This window comes from Hylobates moloch, unplaced genomic scaffold, assembly GCF_009828535.3.
Source record: "Hylobates moloch isolate HMO894 unplaced genomic scaffold, HMol_V3 SCAFFOLD_17, whole genome shotgun sequence".
NCBI lineage: Eukaryota > Metazoa > Chordata > Mammalia > Primates > Hylobatidae > Hylobates > Hylobates moloch.
The window spans coordinates 81,456,165-81,466,393 of record NW_026652292.1 but is presented as its reverse complement, the minus strand read 5'-3'; positions in this window follow the sequence as shown (position 1 = coordinate 81,466,393).

Sequence of the window (10,229 nt, the reverse complement as noted above, 5' to 3'; positions counted from 1 at the left end):
GATTACCTGGTACTTTTGCCTCACAGCTCTTAAGACTCTTTCCTTCGTCTTGACTTTAGATAACCTGATGACTATATGTTTAGGTGATGATCTTTTTGCAATGACTTTCCTAAGTCTTCTTTGAGCTTCTTGTATTTGGATGTCTGGATCTCTAGCAAGGCCAGGGGAGTTTCCCTCAATTATTCCTTCAAATATGTTTTCAGAACTTTTAGATTTCTCTTCTCCTCAGGAACACTAATTATTCTTAGGTTTGGTCATTTAACATAATCCCAAACTTCTTGGAGGCTTTGTTCTTTTTTAAAAATTCTTTGTTTTTGTCTTTGTTGGATTGGGTTAATTCAAAAGCCTTGTCTTCAAGCTGTGAAGTTTTTTCTTCTGCTTGTTTGATTCTATTGCTGAGACTTTCCAGTGCATTTTGCAATTCTCTTTTTTTTTGTTTTTTTGAGACGGAGTCTCGCTCTGTCGCCCAGGCTGGAGTGCAGTGGCGCGATCTCGGCTCACTGCAAGCTCCGCCTCCCGGGCTCACGCCATTCTCCTGCCTCAGCCTCTCCGAGTAGCTGGGACTACAGGCGCCCGCCACCACGCCCGGCCAATTTTTTGTATTTTTAGTAGAGACAGGGTTTCACCGTGGTCTCGATCTCCTGACCTCGTGATCCGCCCGCCTCGGCCTCCCAAAGTGCTGGGATTACAAGCGTGAGCCACCGCGCCCGGCCAGCATTTTGCAATTCTCTAAGTGCGCCCTTCATTTCCAGAAGTTTTGATAGTTTTTTTTAATTCATGTTATCTATTTCACTGGAGACTTTTCCATTCATACCCTGTATCATGTTTTCGATTTCTTTAAGTTGGACTTCCCCTTTCTCTGGTGCCTCCTTGATTAGCTTAAGAGTCGACCTTCTGAATTCTTTTTCTGGCAATTCAGAGATTTCGTCTTGGTTTGGATCCATTGCTGGTGAGCTAGTGTAATCTTTTGCAGATGTTAAAGAACATTGTTTCGCCGGGCGCAGTGGCTCACGCCTGTAATCCCAGCACTTTGGGAGGCCGAGGCAGGCGGATCACCTGAGGTCAGGAGTTCGAGACCAGCCTCAACATGGAGAAACCCTGTCTCTACTAAAAATACAGAATTAGCCGGGCATGGTGGTGCATGCCTGTAATCCCAGCTACTCGGGAGGCTGAGGTAGGAGAATTGCTTGAACCTGGGAGGCGGAGGTTGCAGTTAGCCGAGATCGCGCCATTGCACTCCAGCCTGAGCAATAAGAGCGAAACTCCATCTCCAAAAAAAAAGAACCTCGTTTCGTCATATTACCAGAATTGTTTTTCTGGTTCTTTCTCATTTGGGTAGACTATGTCAGAGGGAAGATCTGGGACTCAAGGGCTGCTGTTGAGATTCTTTTGTCCCACGGGGTGCTCCCTGGATGTGGTGCTCTCCCCTTTCCCCCAGGGATAGGGTGTTCTGATAGCCAAACTGCAGTGATTGTTCTTTATCTTCTGGATCTAGCCACCCAGTAGAGCTACCAGACTCTGGACTGGTACTGGGGAGTGTCTTCAAGGAGTCCTGGGATGTGATCTGTCTTCAGGTCTCTCAGCTGCGGGTACCAGCACCTGCTCCAGTGGAGGTAGCAGGGGAGTGAAGTGGACTTGGTGAGGGTCCTTGGTTGTATTTTTGTTAGGTGCACTGCTTTTGTGTTGGTTGCCCTCCAGCCGGGAGATGGTACTTTCAAGAGCCCATCAGCAGCGGTAGGATCAGGTGGTGGGTAGGGCCACAGAGCTCCCAAGAAACTATGTCCTTTGTCTTCAGAGTTCCTCAGCTGTCCCATGGAGCCTGCAGCAGCAATCCACCTCCTTCAGAGGAGTCTGTGATTCTCTCAGCTTTCCTGGTATATTCGTGCAGTAGTTCTTGGAGCAAAAGTTCTTGATGTGGGTCTCCACATGCTTCTCTGTCCATCCAAGTGAGAGCTGCAAATTAGTCCTGCCTCCTATCTGCCATCTCCCCACAATTGTGGTTCTTTTTTTTTTTTTCTCCTAAGACGGAGTCTCTCTCTGTTGCCAGGCTGGAGTGCAGTGGCACAATCTTGGCTCACTGCAACCTCCACCTCCTGGGTTCCAACGATTCTTCTGCCTCAGCCTCCCGAGTAGCTGGGATTACAGACATGTTCCACCATGCCAGGCTAATTTTGTATTTTTAGTAGAGACGGCATTTCACCATGTTGGCCGGGCTGGTCTTGAACTCCTGACCTCTGGTGATCCACCCGCCTTGGCCTCCTAAAGTGCTGGGATTACAGGCGTGAGCCACCACGCCCGTCCAATTGTGGTTCTAAATCACCATCACGTTCCAAAGAAAGACTGACCAACAGGAGATGAATGCTGTAGAACAATCTTCATTGCCTGAACTTTGTTCAGTTTTGATCCATTTGGTTCACCGAGCCTCCTGTTAAGGAGTATGCTTCAGTTTCTTGTAGCATCCTCCCAGAAGCCATCAGAACAGTCTCTCTGATACGCTGTCCCCTCAGGTGTCTTAAATGCTTGTATGCAGCCATCCTTAGTACATCAAATGGTGTCGTCACAGTTAGAGGAACAAAACATGAAGAAAACATCATCATCCAACTAACTTGACACGGTGAATTATGAATTTCACACTGAGACCAAACAAATCCATTATGATGGTGACAGAAAGTGACGCCAGTGCCCAAGGTTTCAGTCAATCTCTCAAAATTGAGAGGCTGACTAAAAGAGGCAAAGGTTAAATCAACTTAAATTTGGCCTAAAGCTGCCTCAGCATATGGCAAACCCTAACCTAACTTAATCTGTAAATAAACTGCAGCCTGGGAATATATTCAGGCTGCAGTTCGTTTACAGATTAAGTTAGGTTAGGGTTTGCTATAGTCACAGGACTCTTTGGAAGAAGTCACTGAGTCTTGGCCCATCAGAGCAGCTGAGCTTTCAGCCAATCACAGGCTGCAAACTACTCAGGCAGGTTCAAGGAAGGCAAGCACTCAGTTGTAGCCAATCAGACGATTTCTGCGTCACTTCCTTTTTCTGTCCATAAATACTGCCTGCCCAAGTTGCTGGATGGAGCTCTCTGAGCCTCTGCTGGTTAGGGGTGCTGCCTGATTCAGGAATCATTTCATTGCTCAAATAAACTGCTAAATTGAATTCATCTAAAGTTTTTCTTTTCTATTTTTCTTTTCTTTTACTTTTTCTGAGACAGAGTCTCGCTCTTGCCCAGGCTGGAGTGCAGTGGCACCATCTTGGCTCACTGCAACCTCTACCTCCCGGGTTCAAGTGACTCTCCTGCCTTAGCCCCCCAAGTAGCTGAGATTACAGGCGTGTGCTACCACACCTGGCTAATTTGTGTGTTTTTAGTGAGACTGGGTTTCACCATGTTGGCCGGGCTGCTAAGTGGCTTCAGGGGCGAGAAGGTGTAAGGATGTGAAAAGCACCTGGTACTGTACCTGGCATGGCAGGTGCTCCGGGAGGGCTGAGGGTGTGCACATCCCTGACTGGGCCTCACACCATCACAGGCCAGACCTTGTTCAGCTCTGCGTCAGCACCTACCACCCCACTCCCCTGCCACCTCCTCAGTGTGATGGGGAAGTCCCCACCCTTGGGGTCCTGAGTCTTCTGCTGTTCCCGCCAGCTCTGGGCTGGGTGGGGCAGCTCATCTTTCCAGCTTCACTCCCCGTCAGAGGCCAGGAGGAAGGGCAGTGCAGGCTGGGGGCTCAGAGACAGGGCCACTGGGCCAGAGCCATTCTGAGCTACTTGGTGGGCCCTAGTAGAACCGCCGATAGAGCCCCACCCTCCACAGGCTCACTGAGGGCAGCTGGCCACTCCTGACCCTGGGCTGGGCACATTAGGGGTGCCCTGAGTGGAGAGGTGGCACTGTAGGGTATCACAGTGTTGGGGGTTCACATATAAGAGCCCATGTCATCGGGCAGAGGGTGGCACTTTGGGGAGGGGTGTTCTCAGGGCTGTAGCAGGGGCCTTTAGGGCTGCCAGCATGGTTTAGGGGACCCACAAGTGTGGAATTAAGGCCAAGGTCCACTCCCAAGGATGGAGAAGTGGAAGCGGCGGGGGAGTGGTCCTCTGGGTCCTGGGCTGGGCAGGCGGCTGAAGGCCTAGTGAGACCCCTTCAGAACCCACTTGAGGCCAGGTGGGATGGGGAGTTCTGGGTCCCAGTGGGGTGAGTCCCTCATTCACTCCTGCCAAGGCAGCCCAGTCCTGCCAGGGCCCTGGGAGAGGCCTGGGGAGTCGAGGCCGGAGCAGCCCTCAAGTGTCTCCTGGGGTCCCCTCTCCCGGGAGGCCTCCCAGGCTCATCTGTTCTCCTGTTCCTTCCTGCTCTGGTCGTGAGGGGCTTTGCTGTCACGCAGGCCACCTTGCACCCTCATGTCTCAGTGTCCAGCGCTGGCTGGGGAAGGGCTGGCCGCCTCTCCTGAGCCTGGGCTGGGGTGATAGGTGGGGACCCCTTGGGGTGACGTGGGAACCTCACCACTGTTGAAGGCCACAGCTTCCCCTTCCCAAGCCCCACATGGGCTTCCCCTTCCAGATCTCAATGCGTTCCTGAAGGTCACGTGGCTGGCAGGGGGCGGTGGTGGGGGTGGGGGGGTGACAGGAGAGGGGGTGTTTTGGAGGGAGGCGGGTGGGGCAGGCTGTTGTGTACAAACACCCACCTCCCACGGCACAGGGGCCGGAAGTGGCCCCAGAATAGAATGTGCTGCTTTCAAGTTCCAAATTGGGCTCCGGGGGTGAGAGCAGGCGACTCTGGATGTAAAAATAGAAAAGCCAGTGCGTGCGTGGGTCCTGGGTCCTCCACCCACAGGCCTGGTGTTACAAAATAGAGCTTCGTAGTGGGACCTGCCTGACACTCTCATTTTATGTAGAAAATTGACTCAAGCAAACCTCAGAGGACAGAGCCAGCAGCTGACCTGGGCTAGAGGTGTGGCAGCCAGGCAGGCAGGGCAGGTCCGCCTGGGGAGTGCTGGTGGCCTGGGGGCGCTGGCTGGCCCTGGACCTGGCGTGAGCTCTGGCTCCATTCCCTCACTCTGCCCTCTAGGGCTGTGCCCCTGCCAGGAGAGTCCTCCCAGGTTGTGGGAGCCCAGCTCAGTCCTACTGTCCCCAAAGAGCCTTCGCCGACTTCGTCAGCCTTTACCGGCTCTCAGGCTGGCCAGGAAGCCAGGCCTGTCCCAGGCACGAGGGGCAGTGGGCGAGCTGGCTGCGGGCCCCGCCCTCCACACGCTCACTGAGGGCAGCTGGCCAGAAGCCCACAGGCTGGGGCCACCCACTGAGGATGTTTTCTGAGCAGGGCCCCGTGTTGGACCATTCTGGGGACCACAGCCACTGGAAGACCCCTGACCTGAAGAAGCCCCAGCCTAGGGGGTGGGATGGGGTGCTGAGGAAGGCTAGTTCTGGGCAGTGTGGTGGGATGTAAGTGCACATCTGGGCGTGACCGGGGGGGTCTGGGGAGGTCCCTTGGGGTAATGCTACTGAGCTGGCTTTCCCGGGATGGCGCTGGAGGGCAGTGGAGGCAGAGGGGAGGCCAGTGTGCAGGGAACTCTGGTGTGGGGTCTGGCTGAGACCTGAGCGGGCCTCCATGCCTCCACCCCTCGCCCAGCACACACGTCCTACTATCCCACCCAACCTCCGCTGCTCCCCCTCCAGCCCCGGGCTGCTCCTTTCCCCTTCATTCGGCAAAGGAGAAAACATTCCCCATCCCACCCAGGGCAAGGTGTGAGGCAGCCAGGCCTGGCCTGGGATGCAGAGATGGCCCAGAGCCTGGGACGGGCCACTCCTGTCCAGCCTGCCCTCCCTGACAGAGTGCCTGCCACCAGCCCAGCCTCCTGGGAGAGATGCCAGCCCCCAGCCCTGTCCTCAGAGCCAGCCTCATGCCTGTGTGTGAGGCCCAGCCTGCCTCCTCAAACTCCTCTTCCCATGAGCCACATCCTCCCCCACACCCCCTCTCTGCCCCTCCCTCCAGTGCTGGGCTGTGTGGCAGGATGACTCCAAACAGCCTCCCCCAGGGAGTGGGGATTGGGGGAGGTAGGGTGGGAACCTGTCCCCTCCTATCCCCAAGGAAGCAGGTGGGCAGCCTGTGGCCTTGGCCCTACTCAGGAATTGCCTCTCCTAGCGAGGCGGCCTGGTGAGGTGGTACATGGTATCACTGTGGGGCCACTCCTGGGGACAGGGACAGGCAGGAGGGCAGGGTCCATGCTTCCAAGGTCCTCTGGACACGGGACCCAGTTGGCAGCTCCAAAACCTGGCTAGGATGGGCGCAGTGGCTCACGCCAGTAATCCCAGCATTTTGGGAGCTGAGGTGGGCAGAACCTTTGAGCCCAGTAGTTCGAGGACAGTCTGGGCAACATGGTGAGACCCTATCTCTACAAAAAAATAAAAAATAAAAAATAATAAAAATTAGCTGGGTGTGGTGGCACATGCCTATAGTCCCAGCTGAGGTGGGAGGCTCACCTGAGCCCAGGAGGTTGAGGCTGCAGTGCCACTGCACTCCAGCCTGGGCAGTAGAGTGAGACCCTATCTCAAAACAAAAACACAAAAAACCTACCTAGCCACTTCCTTGGGGCTGCCCCTTGAGGCCTTTGTCTGTTCATTCACCAATCATGCACCGGGAGTATATTTTGTAACTCAGGTGCCCTGGAAGCAGAGCCCAGACCGAGGGAAGCGAGGGGTCCAGGCACACCGGCCAAGGGTGATCTAGGGGCAGGAATGGCAAGTGCAAAGGCCCTGAGGTGGGAATGCGCCTGCGGCACTGGAGGAGACAGGAGGCCAGTATTTGCAACGCCGAGCGGGGCTACGGAGAGAGGACTCGGGGAGCAGGCAGGTGGCACAGGCTCGGTCTGGGCCTTGCCCATGCAAGGACAGAAGGCATTTGCCTTGGGGGAGGCGGGATCTACGGAAAGTTCTGAGTGAAGAAGTGACATGACCTGACTCACACTGTGACTAGATCCCTCTGGTGTGATGGTGGACACTGCCAGGCAAGGGCAGGAGAGGGAGGATGAGGCAGGCAGGGGCTGAGAAGGGCAGGATTCCAGGTGCGCTTTGCCGACAGAACCTTCAGGGTGGATGGAATGTGGGGTGAGCGGAGAGGCGTCAGTGCAAACGACTCCAGGGTTGCTGGCCCAAGGAAGGAAAAAGAGACTCGGGAGGGGTCCCTGGCGGCCGGCGCATAAAGCCCCCTGCTGGGATGCCTGTGACCCGTAGGCCAGCGGCAGAGCTCCCCCACCCCATCCTAACTGCCAGCCTTGCCCTCAGCAGGTCCTGCCCTACCTCCCAGACAGCAGCTGCCTCTGCCTGTTCTGGGTCCTGCCAAATCAGTGGCATGGCCGATGGCACGCTGGGGATGGGTGTGGTGGGGGACCGGCCCCCTGCTCTTTGGCCTTGTTCTGTGAGTGTGATTGGGGTGTCACCATGGGCTTCTACCCCAGATGTGCCCTGCAGAGGCCTGCTCCCCAGCTCCCTGCCAACCAGGGGTCCTCGCCTTACCTCTGCTCACCTGCCCTGCGTACCCTCCCAGCAGGCAAGGTCATCCTCCTCCCCCATGCCTGCCCCGTCAGCCTCAGTGAAACCCCTGGGTGCCCAGAGGCGCTGGCCACAGCCTCCAACAGCTTCTTGCTCGGATGGGCTGCTGGAGCTGCCCTGAGGCCCCAACTGGGGTTCCTTCCTCCCACGCCCTGGGGTTGGACTGGTAAGGGAGAAGGGGAGTAATATGAGGTGTCAAATTCTGCCCAAGGTGGAGGCTGCACCCTGTTCCCCCTGTTTGGCCAAGGTGCCCTGCACAGAGGCAATTTGCATTTCTGGGTGATCATTCTCTAGGCGCCTGGTCCGTCCACACTGTCTGCAGTGACCCTGCTCCGTCAACTCTGAGCTTGGCATCTGAGGCCAGCCCTGCACACCCTGCCTTGCAGTCAGGCCCTGGCGGGGCAGTACCGACGTTTGGCTATGCTCCACTCCCTCCCGGTCTCTGCCCCTTTCCCCAGCTGGCCCCCTGGGAACAGGACACTTGCTGTGACCCAATGGCATCTGCTTATTTGTCCACTTGCTCCTCTCATGAGCCACAAGGGTAGGGACTTCCCTGTATCATCTTGGGTCCCCGGGGTCTGGTGTGGGGCCAGGCATTTCTTTAGCTGAACTGGACATCAGGGACATCAAGATGTACAGCCCCAAGGTCATGAGTGTTTTGTCAGGAGCCTTAGCCCAGCCTGGAGCCCTCTCCGCATGTGGCCTCTTATAGGAGTGACGCAGCCGCATGCGGTGCTAACAGTGGCAGCACTGAATGTCGGATGGGGCTGAGCCCAGCCACTTCCACAATGGCTGTAGTTCCTACCTCTTCGTCCCTGCTAGGAAAACGTGAAATAGCCCAGGGTGGGGGTGGGCAGAAGAGTTGCAGGCTACCCAAGGCTGGGACGAGCAGAGTTGAGACCTGGGGAGCGAGGCGCAGGACACTTACAGGTGGGGATGTGAGCAGGCACCCCAGCGAGAGAGCACCCCAGCCAGCACACATCTACTCCCTCACTGGGGTCTAAGTTCAGCCCTGAGAGCTAGGCTGTGGGTGGGTAGAGTCACAGCCCTAGCACCGGCGTGAGGGGTGGCCCTGGGCCAGGTAGGGTGAGTATCTGCCTGCTCTCATGCCCCATCCACTTCTCCTGCTGCCTCCCCAGTAGAGGCCCCCCTCCATTTCACAGATGGGAAAATGGGGCTCTGTTGTCTGGAGACTCTCCCATATCCTCCCCTGCCTCTGCCATCCCCTGCTTTGTCCCTTCCCCTCCAGAGGCCCTGCCTTGGTCCTGGTCACTTCCTGGTAGGCACCAGCTCCTCCTCTATGCCTGAGCTCAGGGCATGGCCACCTAGTTTTCTGGCTCCTCCCACTTAACTCCCCTCCCCAGTTAACCTCTCTGATCCCAAGTGTGTCTCTCCAGCAGGGAGGAGGGCTATTGCAGCCAGGGATCCCCTTTCTGAGGCTTGGGACCCATTATTGGGCAGCTCTGGGACAGGTGGACGGTGACTTGGCCCACACTCGGTCCAACTGCAACCCTCGGAACCCGCTTGGTTTGGCTGTGTCTCCTAGAGGCCCTCAGGTATTTCAACCTGTAGGACCCAAACCCAGTCCTTCACCTGCTGCAGGGCCAGCCCTGGACACCCCTGCCCCTGCCTGATTTGGAGCAGCCAATTCAGCCCCTGTCATTGGACTCTGGCCCCTTGTGCTCAGCACAGAAGGTCAGACCTCGGCCTCCTGCCTGGACAGGGCCAGGTCACCACCACCCACCCCCAGCTCCCTTGGGTTCCCAGCAAGATCCTGTCCTTCCTCTACTCACAGCTTCCTGGGCTCTGGGACCTGGGGTCCAGTCCCCACTCCTCATGGGGAGGAGTCCCCCCAAGCCCCAAGCAGTTGACCCCCGCACCGGGTGGGGGGGCATCCACTCGCCCCTAAGCTCTGCAGGCCGGGCTTGGTCTCCCCAGCCTCTTCACTCTCTCCACAGCTCCCTCCACCTACCTGGCCCTGAGGGCTCCCCTGGGAAGCCATTTCCTCCCAGGAAGCCCCCTCCTCTTCTCACCCCTGCCCTTAAACCAAGGAATCTGGGCCTACTATTAGGGAGAGGGTGATGGCGGAGGAAAGGGAGCCTCAGAGGAGGCCAAGTGTGAAGCACCCGGTCTCCTGTGCCCCCCAGCCCCCAAGACGACCTCTGGGCCACCGGGGTCCAGACCTGGTCTAAGGGTCAAGGTCCCCCTGGGAAGTGCCTGATAAGTACCCTGGAGGCCATTTGGAAGCAAACACAAGGTTCCCTGGTGCCCAGCAAGCCCTCCTCCGCCTCCCCTGCTCCTGTCTTGGCTGGGGCCTAAGTGGCACTCACGGGGCAGGGGTGGAGCCGCCCAGGATCGGGACCACGGGGCTGGGGGGGGGGACAGCGCCCTTTCCACCTGGATCGCTGGGCCGCGGGGTGTCACAGGGAGGGACACGCAGGAGGAACGGACACGCTACCTCACTCACGGGCGAGAACTAAGCACCTACTGTGGACCCGGCGTCTAAGCCCGCGACAACGCCAGCCTTCGCCCCCCAGGGGCCTCCTCCCGGGGCCGCGGGGGCCACGTGCAGTTCCCCGCCCAACCTGAGGTCCCGGCCCCGCCCCAAGCCCAGCTCGGACCCCCAGGACTGCGGGACCCGCCGGGGAGGGGCGGTGCCGGCCCGGGGCGGGGCCAGGAGGAGGGCGGACTGGGCGGGCGCGGAC